This window comes from Microtus oregoni, unplaced genomic scaffold, assembly GCF_018167655.1.
Source record: "Microtus oregoni isolate MIOR12 unplaced genomic scaffold, Mior012 000067F_ref0000223, whole genome shotgun sequence".
NCBI lineage: Eukaryota > Metazoa > Chordata > Mammalia > Rodentia > Cricetidae > Microtus > Microtus oregoni.
In genome coordinates, this window is record NW_024543974.1 from 286983 (window position 1) to 300747 (window position 13765).

The window sequence follows — 13765 nt, forward strand, 5'->3', positions numbered from 1 at the left end:
AGTTCTCATTAACGCTGACTTCATTTCTCGTTTAGGAAAGTTCTCCTCAAATGGAACCAGCTAGGGTCTGGCTTCCTACACATGGCATCCTAGGTGCTCCATACTCTACAGTAATTGAGCTCCTGACTCAGGACTGTCCTAGTCTTGTGTGCATTCTAGGCTTCCCTAATACACATCCTCCCCACTCCCAACCAAGGCACTTTTCAGCAATCCCCCCCACCCCCACACACCTGAAATCCCTATATTCTATTCCTTGCCTGGAAAGCTACAAGGTGGGTGCTTTCATGCTGCCTGAAACTTGGTAGCAGAAACAACCAGAAGGCAGGCATTGTGGCCTCTTCGGAGACTGATGAAGTTTTCTGCTAAGGAGCCTGTTGGGCAATCCTGGTCTCAGAGTTGCAGTAGGGGGCCCTGTGAAAAGCCTGCACCCTGGGCAGACTAAGACAGGCCCTCCCACATGGGAAGCAAGCCCTCCCCAATAACTGTAGCATCACTCGGCTCTTTCTAGGTTAGAGTTGACTTTTGCTTGTAACCTTGAACCCACTACCTGTCTGTTTACTTTAAGCCCTCTCCACATGGGGGAGCCCCTTTCCAAGTAGCTGTCAGCTTTTCACCCAACAAAGATGCTGAAAATTCCACCTCATGATAAATTAATTCCGAGACGACCATCTATGAGTTTCCTGGGACACTGCTAGGCCATCCCCACAGCACCTGAAAAGCAGCCAAAGTCTTTTACAAGACAAAAAGGTAAAGTTTGGTGGGGGACAGGAAGAGGAGGAACTAGAAAACAGCAGGGATTCTGATAGTTTAAGCTTTTATAATCTAGTTGCCCCTCAAAACACACAAATGAACGATCAGCCCCATTCCCCATCCAGTTTGAGGGATGAAGCACAGGCTTCAGGCACGAAACAAGGAAAAGCACAAGTGTCCCTCTGGTGACTTTGACTTTCTTCCAGGAGAAACATGTTCTGTTCATTTTGCATACCTGATTAGCATACCTGAGAGAACTCACTACTTTGCTTGCTGAAAACATCTAGGAACAGGAACTGAAGGAGGAAACGGACCAAGAGCTCTGCTGCTATGTATGTAGGCAACAAGTGGGGACCCTGGAGCATTTCAGGGTCCCCACTCTGAAGGGCTCTACAGCTCTCCCTGCAGACCCACTTCCTGCTGAAAATGCCTGTACATGACCCTTCCTCTAAGAACTCAGCCTTGGGTAAAGAAGCTGGTGACTGTCTCAGAAGATAGGCATCATTCATTCATTTCCTGGAGCCATAGAAGTGAACACCCAAGAGTATGTACCAGAGCTTGCACAGAGCCTCCCACTGTGGGCACCTGCTCTGCGTGAGGCCTAGTAGATAGAGCAATTACTTTACAGGGACTTAAAAAGACACTGTTCCTAGCATTTCTTTTTCTATTGGGAAACCAAAGTGACGCATACTCTGAACTGCTTCCATGGGCCACTGAAGTCAACCACTACATAACTCAAACCCAGCAGATCAAGGGAGCAAGGCTCTTTCACTAGTACCCAGGCATGGGGCTTGGACTGCAGACACAAGGCTGAGCAGCTGCAGGCTCACAGACAGGAGAACAATCACAGGACAAGGAGACAGGGATCTACTGTAGGACACAGAGATAACAGCAAGTTACAAACTGGGGCTTTACACAAAACATTTTATATACATAAAATCAATCTCTCTCACTCTCTCTTTCTCCTCCCCGTGTATATTCTTATGATTGGGGCTCCAACCAGCCAGCATCCTGGGTTTTCAGGTTTGCCCATATTCTCTTGGCAGGATACAGCTATCTTTGAATGTCACTCAGCTGGCAGGAGAGGTGCCACCACTCTTTCTTGGAGTGTACAAGAGCTGCCTCCACTTCACCTGTACCAAAAAACTGCCCCCAGGCAGTCTTTGGGACAAAATCTTTCTCTCCTCTGGGATAGGAGAGGGCTGAAAAGTAGCTTGCTACCCAGGATGCTGAGCTGAGTATGCCAAGGGACAGGTCTCCTGGGGGCAGCACAGGTGGAATAGGACTGCCACTGGCTTCCTTTGCAGTAAAGTGCCTTCTAAAGAGCCAGCCAGGCTTAAGGGAAAGGAGGTGGGGGTTGTTACATCATCATTCAGGGCTAGGTTTGCCACCATGCGCATCAGTCATGGGTTGGAAAGGCCCCTTCCTCCTGTCCAAGCTTTTCTTGGGGGAGGGGCAGGGATGGGACACAGGGCCTGTAGTCTGCTAGGCACACATACTCCATCTCTGAGCTACGCCCTCTGTGTGAGGAATTTCTCTAAAAGATAAATTCTCCAACACTCTCACATAACAAAAATCTCCATTTTCAACTAATGGTATCCCCAAATAAAAGCACATCAAAGTAATGGCAACTTTAATATGCTAAGAAATGTCATCTTAAAGATAACTGTCTGGCCAGACTCACTACAGGGGCCACCTAAGTGTGAATTCTTAACCTGCTGTCACCACACAGTGGTTGCTTGAAAGGGATTAGCAGACAAATTGGAAGCTTTAGGCACTGGGGCAGGGGATAGGAATGGCCAATGTGGCCTTCCCTGAGTGGGAGGGGAGGAGACTGAAGCCAGCAGGGTGGTGGGGGTACAAATGCTGCCAGGTCTTACTTAGATCCTGTTCCTGAGAGGGACCAGAAAAAAGGGGCTCCATTCCCAAAAAGGAGACATTCAGGGTCCCTGGGTCTTAACCTCTCTGCAAGATTTGGTACAGACCCTCCAAACAGCAGCAGGGCCACATACACAAGGCCCAAGTTTTCACAGACAGTCTACTCTGCTTCAGAACAGCAGGCTAATTTATAAACTTTTAATGGAATAAAGTGCTTTTAGTATATTCTATCTAGAAACACAAACAACTCTTAACGGGAGACAACCACCCCCACTAACACATTAACAAGAGAAAGGACACACGGGTAATTCCCATGTAAACTTCAATGTAATTGTGCTTAGAGTTGGCTGGACTCTGCTCCTTCTTTCCCAACCACATCAAGCAATTCTCCTGTGAATGGTAGAGACCAACTCTGTATTATGCAAATCTGCTGCCCTGGAGACCCTATTCACACAGGCACTCATTCACCCAAGCACACACAGGAGTACCCTGCCTAGGCTCTTTGAGGAGCCTTCCTGTGCAACCTCTAGGTATCAATTGGATCATCCAGGACTAGGGAGGGAGCCTTACTTTTCAACTCATCAGGGAAAGAGTAGGGCAGATTACATTGGGTGGATGGGTGGGGAGTACCCTGTCTTTCTGAGTTACTTCTGTTTCACACTGGGGAAAGGGGCTACCCTGCCATTCTGAGTTGCTGCCCTGTTTCTGGCCTCAAGGTGAGGATGGGCCCTGGGCCTTCTCGGCATACAGGAAACTTTCACTGCTTTCGCTGTCGTTTCCTTCTGCGGGCTGGGATTCCAAATCCTGGCTGAGCAGCGACCTCTCCTCCGAACCTGAGGTACTCACAGTAATCGACTTCTGTTTCTTGTCATCTTCGTCGTCATGAATGCGCAAATGGCGACACAGCAGCAACTTGTTCTCGAAGACCTGGTCGCAGCGCTCACACACTTGGGGCTTCTTATTGGCCATTGGTCAATGAGCTGGGGTTCGGCCGAGCTGCCTTCCCCGGCTTCCTGGGACCCGTGGGGTCCCTTTAAGCGGCCACGATGCACCCCACCATGCACCACCTGGTGCTTGAAGAGGTTGGCCCGGCGACCGAAGGCCAGGCCACATTCGCTGCACTCGTAGGGCTTCTCGCCGCTGTGCACTCTCTGGTGCTGGCTAAGTCCTGAATGGCCGCGGAAGGCCTTGCCGCACTCCTGGCACGAGAAGGGCCTGTCGCCGCGGTGGCTGCGCTGATGGTGGATGAGCTGCGAGATGCCCTTGAAGGCTTTGCCGCACTCCTGACAGATGTAGGGTTTCTGACCGCTGTGGGTGCGCTGGTGCTCGATAAGGTTGGAGCTGCGGCTGAATGTCTTGCCACATTCACCGCACTCGTAAGGCCGCTCGCCGCTGTGGATGCGCGCATGCTCATGCAGAGCGAAGCGCCGCCGGAACACCTTCCCACACACTCGGCACACGAACGGCTTCTCGCTGCTGTGGATGATCTGGTGCTTCATAAGGTTGAAGCTGCGCGTGAAGGTCTTGCCACACTCTCCGCACTCGTAGGGCTTGTCGCCACTGTGGATGCGCTGATGCTCCAGCAGTGCCAAGTTCCGCCGGAACAGCTTCCCGCACTCGCTGCACTTGTACGGTTTCTCGCCTCTGTGGACGATCCGGTGCTTGATGAGATTGGAGCTGCGGCTGAAGAATTTTCCACACTGCTGACAGAGATACCGTTTATCTGCGATTCTGGAGTGCCGGTACCTTACAATGGAATTTGGCCTGAAGTCGTGAGGACGTCTCCGCACCATGGATCCCGAGGTGTCTCCGAGGAGCCCTCTTCCAAAAAGTTTCGGCCTTGAAGTCAGCATCTTGCTCTTTATCCCATTTCCTGTAATGACAGAGCCACAAACTGTCACTTCAGGTTTTTTTTTTCATAGTGCTTCCCCCTCTTTCATTTTCCCATCAAGAAACTGCAGAATAAAACACCACCACCACCAACAATAACAACAACACATCAGTCAGGCAGAAGGGAGAGCTTCTGCTCTTTCTAGAGGGCAGTAAAGTCTCTTTTCACCCATCCCCAGCAAGGGAGGCTGACACCCATCACTAAAGAGGACATTTCACCCAAAGTTTCAGTATCTATGCCACTTTCCTTAGGCCAGTCCTTACTTTTTACCCTTGCCACTAGCAAGCTGGCTGAGGGTGCCTTGCTCACCAGCACAGGATGCTGCTGCAGTCCCCATTCTGTCTGCAATCCAGGGCTTCTCCCCTCTCTCCAGCTGGGACACCAGGTTAGGCTTAGAGAAAGCAAACCCTGTTCATAGAAATGAAGAAAATCAGCACCTTTCTAGCTAAGGGCAAATTTTTTTTTTTCCGAGACAGGGTTTCTCTGTAGCTTTGATGCCTGTCCTGGCACTAGCTCTTGTTGACCAGGCTGATCTGGAACTCACAGAGATCCGCTTGCCTCTGCCTCCTGAGTGCCAGAATTAAAGGCTGTGCCACCACCGCCTGGCTGGACAGAATAATTTTTAAACAGAGTTCAGCCTGTGTCTTCAGAGAGCAAAGACCTCCTCAGAAAGTATAGCCAAGAAAGATTATCCCTTGTCTTGTGCTTGGGGGCAGCATGTTTCTCCAATAAAACTCAAGTGAGAATTCCAGAAGTTTTATGGGAAGATGTGTCCCCAACTTTCTCTTGATGGTCAAAGAGAACCCAGGGAAGGAACCAGTCTCCCTCGGTCAGATGAGACATTGGTGGTCTGTAGAGTCAGAAAGAAAATGGAAGAGGGCTGATTCTCACAAATCCTTACCCAACTCAAAGCCAGCCAGGGAGCCATCTCAGCTAGAAAGATGCCAGAACAGAGGACGGCCCCAGCTTAGACTCTGTTCATTAGAGGAAGAAGTTGGGACTCATTACTCTTCTCACTCACTTCCTGGTGCTTTTGAGTTCATCCACACAACCTGTGAATCTTGGTTTTGCCTGGAACTGGCAAGATGGACATCCTCTAACAGATGCACAAACACAGGAGCGTGGAGCATGTTGAAGAAAGAAGAGAGCAGCAGGCTGGAAGTTGCCCCGGCTCTTGCCTAGATGTCTCCAGGCTTGGAAACCAAATGCACTGCCTGGCCCTAGCAAGGGGCCTCACAGGCAGTGGAAGATGTTGCTAACTTCTATAAAGTAAGTTGAATGTCAAATACATCTGTTGTTAAAAATAAAATGAGTCTAAAATTCTGCAAGTAAATATTCCTGTATAATAGGCATCTGTTTATCAATAGAAAGAAATTTTTGGGCAGTCTATGATTTTATGTGCAAAATAAGTCTGAAAGGTCATTACTGAATTTATCCTGAACATTTACAAGTCCATATTATTCTTTTTGATACCACAGTTGATCTACAAGGTATGGGTCAAATAAAAAATGTACTTATTCTTGGGTTCATAGCCATCAACAAGCAAAAAAATTCAGAATCGGAGTCCAGAGACAGTAGGTGGGACTGGGTGTGTGTACATGGTAGGGTACTTACCCACTGACACCAAATGGCTGTAGTTCTCCAGCATCACCTGCTTGTAGAGCTTCCTCTGTTTGAGATCCAGAAGCTTCCATTCTGCCTTTGTAAAGTACACAGACACATCCTCAAAAGATATCGGTACCTAAAACAAGCAATTTATGTAGTAGGGAATTAAATTCCAGGTTAAGTCTAGTTGAAAACAGTAAAACATGGCAATCCCCCTGCCTCAAGGGAGTTCAGCAGTCAGGAGAGAGTCAGCAGCAAGTATTACTGCCACAGGAAAGAGGAACAGACAGATGTTGAAAACCTAGCAAAGGGAACTCAGGAAAGCAGCAAGCCACAGGGGTTGGGGGCGGCGGGGATGGCAAAGCATTCTGCTGGCCTGAGACATCCAGGGCAGCAGAGGGAAACTGCTCTGGGCAATTCGAGGACAGTAAGGGGGAGGCTGACTACTTACCTTGGGCTTTGCTCTCAGAAGACTGGCTGCCATAGTCAGGGCTCGGACCACAGAGGGCACAGCTGAAAGGCTGAGAGAAGAGGGTCAGTGAGATCAGGGTGGCTCGGTGCAGCCACCCTCAGCTTGTTTCAAAACCTGCTTTATTTTTCTTGCCAGAGAGTAGCAAGGTGAGACAATGAATGCTGTGGTGTGTGTGAATGAGGTATGTCCCAAAGAAAGGGTGAATTTCTTTCCCAGAGGCCAGTTTCTGCGCCCTCCTTGGAGGACAAGGCAAAGGGTTTTCTCACTCTGGAAGCTTCACCTAGGCTACAGATCACCACACTTTCCTTACATCTTGATGGGGCCACTGCAACAAGATACCTGCTGCAGGGGGCTTAAAACCACACATACATATTTTCTCCCAGTTCTGCAGGTTGAAAGCCTGAGATCTAGGTGCTGGGGGTGGGTGGGTCCTCCTTTCATCCTGAAGGCTGCTTTTCTTGCCTCTTTCAGCCACTGGGTGGCATCCAGTGATCCCTGACTTGTAGCTGCATCCTTCCAAAGCTTTCCTGAATCTTCACATGGATGTCTTCTCTATGTGCACTTGGATCCAAATTTCCCTAGTGTTATATGACACTATTCATTGAGTTAGGGCCTACCATACTCCAATATGGTCTCATTTTAACCTTACTTACATTTCCAAAGTCCGACTTCTAAGTAAAGGTATCTTCCCAGGAAGTTGGGGATGGGACATGAAGCGATCATTTTGTAGAGACACAAGGCAATTCAGTCCTCAACACATTCCCAAACTTAGCTTTCATGCTTTTCTATTTTGGCCCATTGAGTGGGCCAAAATCCAGGGATCACATACCAACTTTGCTCATATGCCCTCTCCAGCCTTCCAAAAGAGCATGCTCTTTCTCTATCATTGCCTTCTTTTAAAAATTATTTTTATTTATTTTATTTTAATTATATGTATGTTTAAGTACCATACATATAACCCAAGGTACCCAAGGAAGCCAGAAGAAGGTGTCAGATCATTTGGGACCAGAATTACAGACGGTTTTGAGCCACCACGTGGGTAGTGGGAATCAAACCCCAATCCTCTGGAAGATCAGCCAGTATTCTAAAAGGCTGTGCTGTCTCTGCAACCCCCTTCATTTCCTTCATTTTTTAAATCTCTTTCTTCTGGTCCCTCCAAGTTTCCAGACATTCCTGGAAGCTCCATTTATGGGTTCCTCTTCCTTTAGTGTCTGGGTTCATGTTAAAAAAAAAAAAACCCTCCAGACACACAATTCAACTTCCAGGCGCAGAGTGATAGCTGCTAGTGAGCAGAAAGAGAAGAGTGGGACACTGTGAGGCACAGTGGAGTGTGAGCAGAAAGAAAAGAGTGGGGGCACTCTGATGAGGCGATGGTAGGCTGAGGGTGGCAATGTGCTTGCAAGGGAACACAGGCAATAAAAGTCCCGGACATGGCTCTCTGTCAGTAGTGCTTGTGTTGCTAAGAACTGGGATGATGGACACAGGCAACGAGACTGGGTGAGGACAGCAGGAAGTTGTTTCTCAGTCCAAGGGCTTGAAGGGCGACAGAATAGATAAAGTTTACTTTAGCCTCGGAGTTCTGTGCATCAGTTAGTATAGAAGCTTGTCAGGCAAATGACCATTTCAAGAATGTTGTTCAACCAGACTTGAGAGTCCTGAGTGGAGCAGCAGAGAAACCAGGAGGAAGTCCAGTGTGGCAATGGCTCGAAAGAGTTTTGATATGCCTGGTGGGCAACTAAAGCTTGTTTGTTTGCCAGTGATAAGGCCACAGGAGAGAAGAAGAAGGGATGGAGTCTAGGGAACACAAGGACAGCCACATATTTATGTAAAATTTAAACTGTCCCCAGATCCCTTGATGAACTGTCAATCAACACTGACCAATTATAAAGTCATATTTCTGATGAAGTTTCTTTTTTGTAGGGGTGTTTGAGACAGGGTGTCTCTCTGTAACAATTCTGGCTGTCCTGGAACTTGCTCTGTAAACCAGGCTGGCCTTGAACTCATGAATATCTGCCTGCCTCTGCCTCCTGAGTGCTGGGATTAAAGGTGTGTGCCACCATTACCTGGCTTCTGATGAATTTTCTATGACTCACACGAAAAAGATCATTTAAGAGGTTAGAGAGATGGCTCAGTGGTTCAGAACATTTGCTGCTCTTCCAGAGGACCAAAGTTCAATTCCATATCAGATGGCTCACTTCCATCTCTAATTCCAGCTCCAGGAGATCAGATGACTCTGGCCTTTATAGAACCTGTACTCTTAAGCACACACTCATATTACACACACACACACACACACACACACACACACACACACACACCATTTGTGGCTGGAGAGATTGTTCAGTGGGGTTATAGTTCAAGTGTCAAGAATGGAGACTGGATATCCAGCACCTATACAAATACCAGGTGGGTGTGTTGGGCCATCTGTAATCCCAGTACACAGGAAACAGAGACAGGGATCCTTGGAGCAAGCTGGTTAGCTAACACTAACTAGCTCAGTTGAGCAGCCCTGGGTTTAAGTGAGACTATCTCTCCATATATAAGGTGGAGAATTGTTGAGGAGGATACTTAATGTCTACTTCTGGCCTTCATATATATATATATATATATATATATATATATATATGCATGTGCACGTGCGCTGCCATGTGTGTATGTCCTTTCATATGGAAACATACACACACTCAATGCCTATTCTCCCGCAACACAAGGAAAACAAATCCATCTGAATGGTTACTCAATGAGTTAAGCACAGTTACCACATGGCCAGGCAATTTCACTCCTGAGCGCATACTGAAAATAATTTCAAACAGGTGTCTACACTAAAAACCTATATACACACATTCATAGCAGTCACACTAGCCAAGGGGCAGAAACTCCACGCGTCCATTAGCAGACAAATGGATAAACAAAATGTGGTATATATAAACAATGGAACATTATTTGTATTTAGAAAGGAAGGAAATTATGACGTATGCTACAACATGAACGAACCTTGGGGATTTTTTGCAAAGTTAAAAATGCCAGATCCAGACACAAACGGCCACATATTTTTTGATTCCATTTATATGATGTAATGACATTTCACAAGAGCTGACTTGACCTAGTTTTTAGTTGTGGCTAAAATCTTTGTCTTTTAAAGACAGTTGCTAAGCCCCCATTCCTACCACATCCTATAAGGTCTCAGTCTTTACAGCCACTAAATACTCACCCTGTCCCTGCTGCTTTCTTATCAGGTTCTCAATCAGGGACTAGATCCCAGAAAACTAGATGGCTCCTACAACCCCACAAGGAACTGGCCCAATTCCTGTTATGCACAGATATCCTAACAGTTTCCCTGTCCCTAAATGCACCTCCATGTGGTCCCAAGTGGCTGTTTTCTCTCATTCAGGGGTGCAAATAAGAGAATTCTTGCTGCCTTTATTGTGGTACAATGTCACTGTGTAGTGAACTCCCTCAAAATCTTTATAGAATATACTGAGTCTGAAAGAGGCAAATTCATAGCTAGAAAGCTGGCCTGGGAGCCCAGATATGAAGAATGACGTAGTGGATTCAGGGGTTTCTTCATGAAGCGATGAAAATGCTCTCGGACCAGATGCAGGCTGAGCAGCACAGTGAGTGCACTGCATGCACTGGATAGTTTCCTTTAAAATAGTGCCTTTAAGTTTGAATTTTTAAATTTTTATTGTTTTATGTGTATGGGTGTTTTCCTGCATGCATGTTTGTGTATCAGTGGATTATTGGTGCTCACAGAGACCAGAAGCAGGCATTGGATCCCCTGAAATTGCAGTTACAGATGGTTATGAGGTGCCATGTGAGTTCTGGACATCGAATCCGGTCCCTCTGTAAGGGCAACCAGTGTTTCTAACCATAAAGTCATCTTTTCAGCCCTGCAAATGGTATCTTTTATGGTAAGTGACTTTTGCCTCATCAAAAAAAAGAGGGAAAGGAGGCTGGGGAGATGACTCAGTTGATAAAGTGCTTACTTACCAAGAAGGGGAACCTGAGGTAGAGAACAACCAGCTAAGACCTCCCTACATAGACTTCTGGCCTCCCTGCATAGAAATGCATCCGAAATCTCACACAAAAACGTACACACATACACACAAATAAGAAGGGAAAGGGGTTCTCTTCATCATTTGGATGTCCACGGGTTACATCTGCATTTCATTATTGATACACTACAACACCAAAAGAGTGTGGAGGAGATGACCCCAGTGTTTCAGGTTAAAATTACTGTTTTAAGCCTGGTGGTGGTGGTAGCACACACCTTTAACCCCAGTACTCAGGAGGAAGAGGTAGGCAGATCTCTGTGAGTTCAAGGCCAGCCTGGTCTATAAAGTGAGTTCTAGGACAGGCTCCAAAGCTACAGAGAAACCCTGTCTTGAATATATATATATATAGTTTTAAAGAAACAACATGATTATGGGGAAGCAGCATGCAGATCTGCGAGTTCGAGGTCAGCCTAGTCTACAGAGAGAGTTCTAGGACAGCCAGGGTTACACAGAGAAACCCTGTATCGAAAAACCAAAACCAAGCAAACAACAAAACACAAACCAATCAACTGAATAAACAAACAAACAAAAAACCCAAACATGATCCAGGGAGATGACTCTGCAGGTAAAATCACTAGTCATATAAGCCTGACAATCAGGATTTGATTTCTGGAACTCACATTTTAATCAAACAAAACATATGATAGTGCAAATCTGTAGATGAAACCGACTTCCCCAAATTGTCCTCTGATCTTGTGTGCATCATGGTGCATTCTCTCTCACGCCAAACAAAAACAATGCGGGTTTGTTTCCCACCATAATGGCACCATGCTGACACAATCCATTTCAGAGAAGTCAGAAGTCCACTTGCTTCAGCCCATCCCTCCCCACATTTGAGGTGGTACACTTCTGTTACGTTGTCCTTAGAGTCAGGCCCAATGGACATGGTTTTACCTGTAGAAGGATAGACCCTTGGAAGTGATAGTCACACAAGGGGGTTACACACCATTGTCTGTCCTTGAGACCTACCCCCTGAAAGTCAGGCATGATTTCAGCTCTTGCCAAGACACAACAAACCTCATGGGGATCCCAGGTAACTACTATGTAACTCCAGTCTGTTCGATCGCATGCTCGTGTGTGTGTGTGTGTGTGTGTGTAAGCTCTGGAAGAAGCTTGGTGGAACTGGAAAACATCTTCCTCCCATTGACTACCTTTGTGGGCCTCCAGAACACAGGACAAGCTGAAAGGTGATTCTAAGCCTGGAAGCTCAGGTTTGTCCCCATATAAGGTTGGGCCTGCCTGAGGCACAGTAGGTTGGGGTCTCAGGGCGATCATCTAGGGAACAGATCAGCCTGTAGACAGAACACCCCTTCCCCTAGGCTTTGGTCCTGCCAGGGGTCTTGCTCACAGACCAGCTTCCCCCAACTCCTGCTTGCAAGGAGCAGGAGGGGAGGAGGGTGAGAAGCCAGGACGTGTGGTGCTCAGAGCCTCAGAGCACCATCCTACAGGCTACCACGAGGTGGGGCACTTTTCCCAGACAAAGAAACCTTAACCCCACCAAATAATCAGCAAGAAAAACATTCAGAATCCTCCTTATTTACATCACAAGGGGATTTGGGGCCTTTTCATCTATCTACAAGAAGGGAGGTGTAGGTTACTTAGGGTGGAACTTTCCTTGGGGTCTAGCAGCTCAAGACTCCCAAATACTTCTTCTCCACCCCACCTGCTGTTCCTGCCCTCCCTCCTGACCTGGTAGAAGAGCCAGAGAGGGCCATCTGAGGAGCCTGTCCTGCCAAAGCCCTCAGGGGTCTCCCCTGTGACTACAGGCCCCAGGCTTAGTTCTAGGAGGCGGGAACCAAGGCTGGCCTAGACAGAGGGCCAACCATGGCTGATCCTCTGAATAGGTGGGTCAGATCCTGGCCTTTTCTGCCCACAGCCTTACCAAAACTGTCACTCAGAGTAAACTCACAAGGCCCTTCCCAATTCCTCCCTCAGCTGTAGTCAAACTGGCCTCTCAGGAGTCAGAACACTCTTGCTTCAGGACTTTCATACCAGCTATTCCTTCTGTCTAGAATATTCTTCCAAAACAGAAGCACATGGCTTATTATTTCATCACCTTTTCTAGTCACAGCACCTAAGCTTGCAACTGTGCCTTTTTCAGCTCCTACTATCTTTCATTCATCCTATGCAGCTACCATTTTAAGCCGTTTATGATTCATGGTCTGTGCTGTCACTAGAATTCCAACCATAGAGCAGAGACTTTTGCCATCTCCTTCTCTGACAGATCTCAGAGAAGTCTGTAAGAACCCAGCTCATAATGGGTCTTGGCAAATCCTTGATAGACGAAACTAGTCATCCTAGCACGACTGCAGTTCCCTGTTCAGCTCTGCTCACTCTCTCACCCCCTTTCCCACCTCACTCTGCTCTTACCTTCCTAGGCATTGGCTTGGTTAAGCTTATTGCTCTTCCCTTGAATGGGGGAAGCACGCTGGGCATTGGTCAACACACACAACCCTCCACTTCTAAGAGCCACAAGTTCAGGATTTTGACGTCCTGTCCCAGTGTGGGGGCCCTTAGGGATTGTGCCTGCGGACTGTTGGCCAGGCACCCCTGTGTAACAGTGCCATGATCACACAATTTGAGCCTTCCTGGAGGAGTTCCCACACCCAGGGGTGCAAAACCCAAATTACCTGGGTAGATCAGCAGTGCAATGCTCCTGTGCCAGACCCCGTACCAGCGTCTGAAAATCAGGAGAGAAACGTAAAAAGATGGCTTCAGTTCCCTAGAGCCCAGACAGGCCGGCTTCTCTTCCCCGAGGCGCTAGAAAGGGGCATTCCCGAGCCACCCTGCCCAGTCCTTCCAGTGTTGGCCCACAGCCCAAGGCTTCCCCAAACACCTCCGCCACCGCTCCACTTTCCACCCTCCAGCCACCTGTGCCCACCATTCCGCACCGCTGCTGAGATGGGCCCGCGACCCGCAGCGCCTCTCTTTTCCAGCCTGCCTGCGTACCTGCGCACCACGCAGGTTTGGTCTTCCCTCTGCAACCCTACTGTGGGCAGAACCGAGGCTAAGGATGCTGCCTCCGAGAAGCTCTCCCGGGAGGCGCCCCTGCAAAACTCAAAGCTCTCAAACTGTTGTCGATTTCACCTCTGTTCAGGAGGTTTGTATTGCGTG

At 47.8% G+C, this 13765-nt stretch overlaps 1 pseudogene; it reads right to left on the reverse strand.

Annotated features, from left to right (window-relative positions):
• Positions 1-1923: 1923 nt before the first annotated feature.
• LOC121440455 lies at positions 1924-13552 on the reverse strand (annotated as a pseudogene).
• Between the last annotated feature and the right edge of the window lie 213 nt (positions 13553-13765).